This window comes from Nicotiana attenuata, unplaced genomic scaffold (assembly GCF_001879085.1).
Source record: "Nicotiana attenuata strain UT unplaced genomic scaffold, NIATTr2, whole genome shotgun sequence".
In the NCBI taxonomy this organism is placed as follows: Eukaryota; Viridiplantae; Streptophyta; class Magnoliopsida; order Solanales; family Solanaceae; genus Nicotiana; species Nicotiana attenuata.
Window position 1 is genome coordinate 166563 of NW_017670872.1, and position 11277 is coordinate 177839.

An 11277-nucleotide genomic window follows, 5' to 3' on the forward strand; every position below is an offset into this window, starting at 1 on the left:
CCGCACCTACACCATCGCAGGTGCACCCAACTCTCCGTATCTGCGGCTCCAGTCCTTCACAGCCTTGGCCGCATCTGCGACCCTCTTTGCGCTTCTGCGGGCCCGCACCTCGGTCCCCTAACCGCAGGTGCGGTTATGACAGAACCAGCAGCTTCAGCTGCATCCTCAAATTTCCAAACTTTCCGTTAACCATCCAAAATCATCCCGAGGCCCCCGGGACCTCAACCAAAAGCACGAACAAGTCACATACCCCCATTCAAACTTATACCAACCTTCGGATCACTCAAAACAACATCGAATCATCAAAACACCCTCAGATTCAAGCTTAAGGTTTCCAAAACTTCCGGATTCCGCTTTCGATCAAAAAGTCTATCAAAACTTGCCCGAATGACCTGAAATTTTGCACACATCATAAATGACACAACAGACCTACTCCAATTTACAGAATTCCATTCCGACCCTAATATCAAAATCTCCACTACCAACCGGAAAATGCCAAAATTCCAATTTCGCCAATTCAAGCCTAAATCTACCACTGACCTCAAAAATACATTCCGATCATGCTCCTAAGTCCCAAATCACCTCACAAAACTATCCGAATCATAAAACCAAATTCCGAGATCGTTTACTCACAAGTCAACTTCCGGTTGACTTTTCCAACTAAAAGGCCAACTTAAGAGACTAAGTGTCTCATAACATTCAAAACTACTCCAAACCCGAACCAACTGACACGATACGATGAAATGCAGTTGAACAACACCTAAGAAAGCAGAAATGGGGGAAACAGAGCGGTAACTCATGAAACGACTGGCCGGGTCGTTACACATACTTATGGACTCGAAATCCTTAGGCACCTTGCCTTGACCTTTAAATCCACTAGGACTGTTATTAAGAGTCACCCACTCTGACTTGGTCCCGAATATAATCAACTCCAAGACTCTTCTAGCACATGAACACCCTCTCAACGAAGCACCCGTAGCTACACGAAGCGTAAATCCTAGACCTTTCCCAAGCCCGAACATAATCGATAAGGCCATTTATGGCACACATCTCTCGAACCATTTGCTCAAATTACCACTTATATTCTTTTCCCTTAGCTGAAATAACTTGCCCTTATGCCGATAGCCAGAAGCCTCACAAGTAGATAACCATGCACCTAATCGTAGGCGGTGGGACTCCCCCACTTAGCTTGAAGCCACCATTATACAACTCTAGAACCCACCAAGATTCTTTCTTCATTGTTGACATGATCTTGCATAACCACCCCGCCAACTTCCTCAAAATCCTTCTGTTCGACCTTTTTACCGGACAGCTAGTAGAATCATTCGCAGAAGCTTTGCCAACACCACGCGACCGCTGATCTGTTCACAAGAGATAACCCACATGTGGAAATTACATGCCAGCATCTCCCAACGATGTTGCACTGCACAATTACTACGAAATCCGCATGCCAACCTGAGCCCAAGTTCGTTTGCTAGCTGTACAAGCCCATTCACTCCTCATGGACATCAACTAAATATGCGACAATGTCTTCCAATTCAAAGTCATGTTGTATCCTTCTTCATATCAAGCAACTTCTTTCTGCCACATCGAATCTCCCGCCGCATAATAGACGATATTTCAAATCAAGCCCGTGGGCCAAATCGCCGTCCACCACAATTCCCAAATCACTCTAAACTTTTCCTCAAGGTGTGTAGTTTTCCTGTCACTGAACCCATATGCTACTCTGCCACTCTCGCACTTTGGGCAACCTCACTTCTTTAAGCAACTACTCGGTTCCTGTTTTCCCATACTAGGCCTTCTAGAAGTTTAATCACCACGAGACACTCCCTACATGTCCCTCCTCGTCCTTTGTTGCCTAGTTGTTTCCTTAAATCAATATCTAGCTCCGTAGCACTTGCACCAACAAATTGCTACTACTTTAAACCCTTCTGAAGATCATCTTTCTCGTAGAAATACTGACTCGATCCTGAACCTCCGCACACCGCAATCTCTGACAGCCGTTCCCTAACACCATCTTACAAAACCCTGCCTAAAGTCGAATTGAAGAAGATCATAACACCGGCAAACTTAACACCTTCAATTGAGGACGACGATACCGCGTCGCAGATGAAAATTCCACTGCACTAGAAAACACCAAGGCTCATTATTCTATCGACCCAAACCTGATCATGCTTAGTCCGATTGTCTTTCCTCCACCGAAAATAAAATACCGAATCTCTGAATCATGCACTGAATATACCTCCCTTCAAGTCATTCACTGCCCTGATGCGTAGGCAAGCATCCTACCATCACATCAATGCTGCACGACAACCGTTCATAAGCATCATGACAACTTGCGCTCAGCCTCAAAGCTCTCAGAAGTACAGCTACTGAGCTGAAACGACAGAATATCCTTCCACAAGGCAACGACAATAGCTCAAACAACCATGCAGGGAGAAACATCCCGCACCACATTCGTAGTGCCATTACAATTACTCATTCACCGATTCATGACCGACGCTTCGGGTCACATAAGATTGAGTAGGAAGGAAACAAGGGCATAAGCCTCAAAGGAAGTCAAATCGCACGATGAGGAATCAAGAAGGGAAGTGCTCCTAACAGCCCTGTAGCCTCTCGAAGATAAGTACAGACGTCTCTGTACCGATCTGCAAAACTCTACTAGACTCTCTCATGACTCGTGAGACCTAAGGGAACCTAGTGCTCTAATACCATGTTGTCACGACCCAAAATCCTCTAAGGGTCGTGATGGAGCCGGACACTACTGTCAGGCAAGCCAACGCCCAGAAGTTAATTAAATTTCCATTTTAGTATTTATTGAAATCATTCCTTTGATACATTAAACCATAAATAATGAAATTTATTGAAATAAAATGATGTTTTTAACAAACTTAATATTTAATAATCCCATAATCATCTCAGAACCCAGCGTCACAAGTGCACGAGCTATTTCTAGAAAATCAAATGAAGTACAATAACTGTCCGAGATACAAATTGGATAGAAGGTAAGTACTATAAACTGAAAGAGACTATGCCGGCTGCGGGTCGCCTCGAGAGATGCAGCTCACTTAAGTCTCCGTATCACCCATGCTGCTATGCCCATTAGGCCGCTAGAGGTACATGTGCCTGTGCAACAAAAATGCACAACAAGTGTAGCATGAGTACAAAAATAACGTGTACTCAATAAGTATCCCGTCTAATCTCGAAGAAGTAGAGATGAGAGATCGACTTCGACACTTACTAGTGGTGAAATAACAATATGCCAATAATATAGTAAATCGAGGATTTTCATAAAAAGGGATGTAACTCAATAGCATGAGGCAAGTAAACAATTCTTTCTTTTATAGGAAATTCCCAAATTCATTTTCGTCATTTATACATTTATCTCAGGCCAGGGAGAAACAAATATCAACATTAATAAATTTCAAGGCAAGCAATACAAGCACGCGCAAGTCATGCCGAGGTCGTATGGCCCAATCCAACAAATATTTAAACTGTGCACTACCAGAGGGTCGAATGACGCGAACCATAGATGCATCTATTTAATCTACCGAGGCGTTCAGCCCGTTCCACAATAGATAAACACATTCAAACAGTCAAATCGAGAATTCATCAAGGAGCAATTATTCAGAAAAAGGCAAGCTTCTCTTTTAAAAGTCAAGAATTGATGTCCAGCCTTTGAGAAATTTATTTATACCTTCGATATGTTTTAAGTTTTTTTTTGTTGACAACAAGGTTGCAAATATTACAAGTAAAGCATGCTTTTGGGCCCTAGACTACCCGGACTTAAGCATAATTATAGCTACGAACGGACTCTCGTCACCTCGTGCGTACGTAGCCCCCACAAATAGGAGCACATATCCAATTAATTCACCTATGGGGACAATTCCCTCTTACAAGGTTAGAAAGGAGACTCACCTCGCCCCGAAGTTCCATAACCGGCATTCCACGCCCTTCCGAAGACTCAAATTGATGCACAGCATTCCAAAACTAGCTAATGATTATGTAAACCCATTAATACATGTTCAATTACTCATAATAATCCAATTTATAATAATTTCTAACCCCGATCGAAAAGTTGACAAAAACGCCATCGGGCCCACGTGCCCGGATTCCAAAGTTATTCGAAGATGAAGTTTGCCCATAACCTCACACACTCGAATATATAATTTACTCTCAATTTCATGCCCAAAATCGTGGTCAAAATCCAAAAATACCCATTTTCTAAGTTTTCTCTCAAACCCCAAGTTCTACCAATTTTCATGCTAAAATCTATACATAATCAATGTATTTAACTCAAAACTAGCATAAACCACTTACCTCAAGCTTGGTGGTGAAAATGGCACTCCCAACTTGCTCCAAATCGGCTCCCATGGAGGGAAAATGGTGAAAATGAGCCAAACCCTTGCTTTTAAAAGAACACACTGCCCGACTCGCTTCTCGCACCTACGGTCCACCTGCCGCTTCTGCGGCGCCGCACCTGCGGAAATTTCCATCACAGGTGCGGTCTCAGCTAACTCGCCCACGACCGCTTCTACGGAGCTAGGACCGCTTCTGCGGAAGCTGCGTCGCACCTGCGCCCCTAGCCAAGCCTAGCTATTTCCGCTTCTGTGACATCAAGGCCGCTTCTGCTGCTCCGCACCTGCGGCCAAAACCTCGCAGGTGCGGTTACACCAGATACCAGCTGCTTCAATCCTTCTTCAAATTCCAAGTTTGATCCGTTAACCATCCAGAATCCACTCGAGGCCTCCGGGACCCCAAGCATCATACCAACTAGTCCCAAAACATAATGCGGACCCGCTCGAGGGCTCAAATCACATCAAACAATGCCGAAATCACGAATACACCTCAATTCGAGCTTTATGAACTTTAGAACTTCAAACTTCTACATTCGACACCGGAACCTATCAAATCACGTCCGACTAACCTCAAATTTTGCACACAAGTCATATTTAACATTACGGACCTACTCTAACTTTTGGAATTGGAATCCGACCCCGATATCAAAAAATCCACTTCCGGTCAAACTTCCCAAAAACCTTCAAATTTCTAACTTTGGCCAAATGACTCCAAATGACCTACGGACCTCCAAATCCACTTCCGATCGCGCTCCCAATACTAGAATCATCATACGGAGCTATTCCCAGACTCGGAATCCTCAACGGACATCAATAACAGTGAAATGCACTTCAACCCAAACTTATGAAATTCTTCCAAAATATTAATTCCCACAATAGGAGCCGAAACGCTCCCAGGTCATCCAAAATCCGATCCGAACATACGCCCAAGTCCAAAATCATCGTATGAACCTGCTGGAACCTTCAAATTCTGATTACAAGGTCGTTTACTCAAAAATTCAATCTTAGCCAATTCTTCCAACTTCAAGCTCTTGAAATTAGAATTTTCTTTCCAAATCAATTCCGATCTTTCCCAGAATTCAATTTCGACCATGCGTACAAGTCATAATGCCTGAAGTGAGGCTGATCATGGCCTCAACTGCCGAACGACGCGCTAGAGCTCAAAACGACCGGTCGGGTCGTTACAATATTATTTTAGTGTAAATATTTTTTCTAGGTCTAATCTTGATATTTTAAAATTTGTATCTTATTTTTAATAGGTTTTATTTGAGAAAAGTTAAAAGTTACAAAAAAATATATATACATGCTTATAGTATAATTTTTGTTCCTATTTATAAAGAGAAAAAGAAAATTTACAAAAATTTATGGTTTCTTTTAATTAGAATTATAATAAATAAGTTAGTTTAGCTTTAATTTACTTTGGGTGTTGTGTAATTATAGTGTGAATATTTAGTTTGCCTTTATTATTTTAGTATAAATATTAGGTAGTTAATTTTCTTATCACTATATTGTATCTTTTAAAGAAAAAACAAAGAGAAGAAGAAGAAAAAATAAAATAAACCAAAAGATTAATTTCTATATAGTAAAACTTACCCCATGTCCCAACTTACCCACTTCACTCAGGCCTCACCCCCACTCTCTCACATCTCCATCTACACACACAATATATTTATATCCCACATTTTCACTCCAAATTCTTGGCACAAGATTAAATAACCGCCATTCTTCTCCTTTATAAGGAAGAGAAGAGAACAAAATTGGGGGGAGAGAAACTGATGAAGACAACAAAAAATTTGAGAGGATTCGGATGGAAAAAAATCATCCAAATACCACAAAAAGGAACTCACTTTCTTCCTGGTATAGAGAAGGAAAATAGTCAAGGAAATAGGTCTCCGATCGCGGTTCGATTCTGCAATCACTGCTCAAGTTTCGTACATTATATTTGTTGTAAAGTTACAAGCTCGGACGTTATCTCACTAGTCAAATATTGGAGATATTTTGAATTCTGCGTTAAAGGTTCATTACTTGCTTTGCCTTCTAAATTTTGAATGTTGGATCCATATCTTAATCATTTCTATCCCATTTTGATGTGTCCGATTTTGATTATGTGATAAACCATGAAATGAATTTGGCTTTATAATTTCAGTTTATTTGTTTATATTGAAGGATTAGTATTTTGGTGATGAATTACCAAATGGGTTAGAGTGCATAATATTAATGGAAATACTGACTGTCCATTTACATGGTGGCTTCTTTTGGTTTATAAATTGAATCTGCTTCATGACCCATTATATTTGGGGTTGATTTTTAGTTATTTTAAACCAATGGAAGTATCTGTAATTTGATCTATCTCTCATGTTGATATTTAGATTACTATACTGTTTGAAAATTTGGAAAAATTGGTGAACAAACAAGATAGGATGTTGGGGGGTTTAGCAAGATCTAGAACACATTTGACCTTTGAAGTATTCTGTCATATGCATATTATTTGAGTGAAGCTCATATCAAACTACTGTTTGTTTCATTACCACTTCGTTCATTTATCTTCAAGGAAAGTATGATTTATATTTGTTAGATTCATCTAATACACTTTTAAATAATTCAAGTTTAGATAGTTTTTGTATAGCCAAAACTCACCACAATCTCAAATAGTTTAGGAAAATAACTCTAAATACACAAGAAAAAATTTAGACGCACTTTAAATATTATCTTATGTGTTCATACCGAACCTTGGATTGATATGCTTAAATAACAAAAGGATCATGTGCGCATTCCGCATCTTGATGTATTTAAATTTAAAATAATTACGTTATAACCATGTGTATATTCCGTACCTTGGTTTAACATTTAATTTCAAAGAAGTACCTTTGTCACAACCCCAAATACCCCGGTCGTGATGGCGCCTATCACAGTACTAGGCAAGCCAACCAAATGTCTACCACAACGAAATTCTCAAATTCTCACATGGAATATATATAAATCAACAAAAATATGTGGAAATCAGTACAAAGTATACCAACACAGCCCAACAACCCGGTGTCACTAGTCAAGAGCCTCTAAATACAACCCAAAAACTAACTGAATAATACATCATAAGTCTGAAATAACAGAATACTAAGATAGGAAGGGGAAAGCAGGGCTGCGAACGCCGTGCAACTACCTTGCAATCTCCGGAAATACTCTGAGAGTGCTGGAAGCTCTCACTCTGATGCACGATCACCTGGATCTGCACACAAGGTGCAGAGAGTAACGTCAGTACGCCAACTCAGTAAGTAATAAAGTACATAAAGTTTGAGTGCAGTGACGAGCATTTAAAATCATATATCAGGAAAACTCAACAGAAACATAAAGTCAAAGATCTGCAGTTCAATAGTTAATTTATTCGTAAAATCTCCAGTTTAAATCAAAGTCTTTGAAATCATTTATTCAACATTTTCAATAGAGGCTTAGTAAATAAGAAGAGAGAAAACAGAGTAAACGTCATAAACAGGCCCCTTCGGCAAGAAATCACTCATAAGTATAGCCCCTCGGGCAAGCCTCTCAGTCACACGTGACTCAACTCTCGTCACACAGTACTCACATTCGGCACTCCGGCTCAATAGATGTCTCATAGAAAATATAATAATAATAATAGCTGTGGCGTGAAGCCCGCTCCAATATATACAATAATCGCTGCGGCGTGCAACCCGATCCAATATATATAGTCGACTACGCTCACTGGGGGTGTAGAGACTCCGGAGGGGCTCCTACAGCCCAAACGTCATATCGCTGCGTCGCGCAGCCCGATCCAATATATATCACTGCGGCGTGCAGCCCGATCCATATAAGTATTGCTACGGCGTGCAGCCTGATCCATAATATATATATATATATATATAATATCGCTGCGGCGTGCAGCCCGATCCATAATATATATATAATCCTCACCATAGGGTTTTCAACCTCTCTCAGTCATTAACCTCACGGCCACTCGACTCATTAGTGAAAAATCAGGGAAACTCAGCCCAAACAGTTTTTCATTTATTAAGAAGTATAGTAATGAAACTAGTTTTAAACAATAAACAGGTAAAACATGACTGAGGATATGCTTTCAAATCAAATAAAGTGAGGAAAGTAGCAAAAATACCCCTAAGGGTCTAAACAGGTCGGCACAAAGGCCCCAAACATGGCATACAACCCAAAATATAGCATAAGTCTCTAAAATACGGAATATCATAAGGTTTCAAATCAAATACGTGGCTTAATAGATGCTACGAGATGGACCAAGTCACAATCCCTACCGGTGCACGCCCACACGCTCGTCACCCAGCATGTGCGTCACCTCATTAATCAAACAGTACGAAATACCGGGGTTTCATACCCTCAGGTCCAGATGTACAATGGTTACTTACCTCAAACCGGATGAAATACTACTCCGCGACGCCCTTGCCTCTCGACTCGACCTCATCTCGCGTCGAATCTACCCAAAGTCAGAATCATAACATTAGAATATGCTAAGGGAACGAAGCTCGTGCGAAAATAATCAAATTACAACACGAATCCTGAAATTGACCAAACTCGACCCCCGGGCCCACGTCTCGGAATCCGATAAAAATCACATTAATGAAATCCTTATCCTCCCACGAGTCCATGCATACCAAGAATACCAAAATCCGACCACAAATGACCCCTCAAATCCCTAAATTTAGGCCTCCAATTTCCAAGCCCTAAACCCCCAGTTTTAACTACTAATTACCACAAATTTCAAGCTTAAACTGTTAAAAATCATCATAGAAACAAGTTTAGGGTCCAAAAACCTTACCTCCACGAAATCCCCTTGAAATCCCTCTTCAAAATGCTCCCCAAGCTCAAACCCGTAGGTAAAAATGGTGGAATAGCCAAAAATTCGCGAAGGAGGACTTATATACTTTCTGGCCTAGGTTTTTCGCACATGCGGCCCATTTTCCGCTCCTGCGTAGCCGCTTCTGCGGTTTCTACTTAAAACTTCAAAATCCGCACCTGCACATGAAATACCGCACCTACAGTCTCGCAGGTGCGACCAAACTTCCGCACCTGCGTCTTCAGCTCTTCTCACCCAATTCCGCATCTAGGCCTTTCCTTTCGCTCCTGCGATCCCGCACCTGCGGTCCCCAATCCGCAGGTGCGGTTATGACAGCAAAATCAGCAACTTCAGCTGCACAGTTCCAACTCTCCACTTCCCGACAACCATCCGAAATCACCCCGAGGCCCCCGGGACCTCAACCAAAAGCACGAACAAGTCATATACCACTATCCAAACTTATACCAATCTTTGAAACACCTAAAACAACATCGAATCAATAAAATAACATCGGATTCAAGCCTAAGGTTCCAAAAACTTCCGAATTCCTCTTTTAATTAAAAAGTCTATCAAACCTCGTCCGAATGACCTGAAATTTTGCACACACGTCACAAATGACACAACGGACTTACTCCAATTTCCGGAATTCCATTCCGACCCCTACATCAAATTCTCCGCTACCAACCGGAAAATGCCAAAATTCCAATTTCGCCAATTCAAGCCTAAATCTACCCCAGACCTCCAAAACACATTCCGAGCACGCTCTAAGTCCCAAATCACCTCACGAAGCTAATCGAACCATTGAAATTCACATCCGAGACCTATTTCACATAAATCAACATCCGATTGTCTTTTCCAACTTAAGCTTACTCAAATAGCATCGAACTTCTTCAAAGTCCGTGGAGCCCAACTACAAAGTCCATGGTGATTCGCTCCCACTTCCACTCTGGAATATCCATCTGCTGAAGCAAGCCACCCGGTCTCTGATGCTCATATTTCACTTGCTGACAATTGAGACACTGAGCTACAAATCCCACAATATCTTTCTTCATCCTCCTCCACCAATAATGATGTCTTAGATCCTGATACATCTTCATGGAACCCAGATGAATGGAATACCGCGAGCTATGGGCCTCCTCCAGAATCAACTCCTGAAGCCTATCCACATTGGACACACAAATCTGGCCCTGCATCCTCAACACCCCATCATCACCAATGGTCACATCTCTGGCATCGTCGTGCTAAACTCTGTCCTTAAGGACAAGCAAGTGAGGATCATCATACTGGTGCTCTCTTATGTGATCAAACAAGGAAGACCGAGAAATCACACTAGCTAAGACCCGATTGGGCTCCGAAATATCCAACCTCACGAACTGATTGGCCAAGGCCTGAACATCAACTGCAAGAGGTCTCTCCCCAACAGGAATATACGCCAAACTGCCCATACTCGCCGCCTTTCTGCTCATGGCATCGGCCACTACATTGGCCTTCCCGGGATGGTACAAGATAGTAATATCATAATCCTTTAGCAGCTCCAACCATCTCCGCTTACTCAAATAGCATCTATCTTCTTCAAAGTCCGTGGATCCCAACTACAAAGTCCATGGTGATCCGCTCCCACTTCCACTCTGGAATATCCATCTGCTGAAGCAAGCCACCCGGTCTCTGATGCTCATATTTCACCTGCTGACAATTGAGACACCGAGTTACAAATCCCACAATATCTTTCTTCATCCTCCTCCACCAATAATGATGTCCCAGATCCTGATACATCTTCGTGGCACCCGGATGAATGGAACACCGCGAGCTATGGGCCTCCTCCAGAATCAACTCCCGAAGCCCATCCACATTGGACACACAAATCCGGGCCTGCATCCTCAACACCCCATCATCACCAATGGTCACATCTCTGGCATCATCGTGCTAATCTCCGTCCTTAAGGACAAGCAAGTGAGGATCATCATACTGGCGCTCTCTTATGTTATCAAACAAGGAAACCCGAGAAATCACACTAGCTAAGACCCGCTTGGGCTCCGAAATATCCAACCTCACGAACCGATTGGCCAAGGCCTGGACATCAACTGCAAGAGGTCTCTCCCC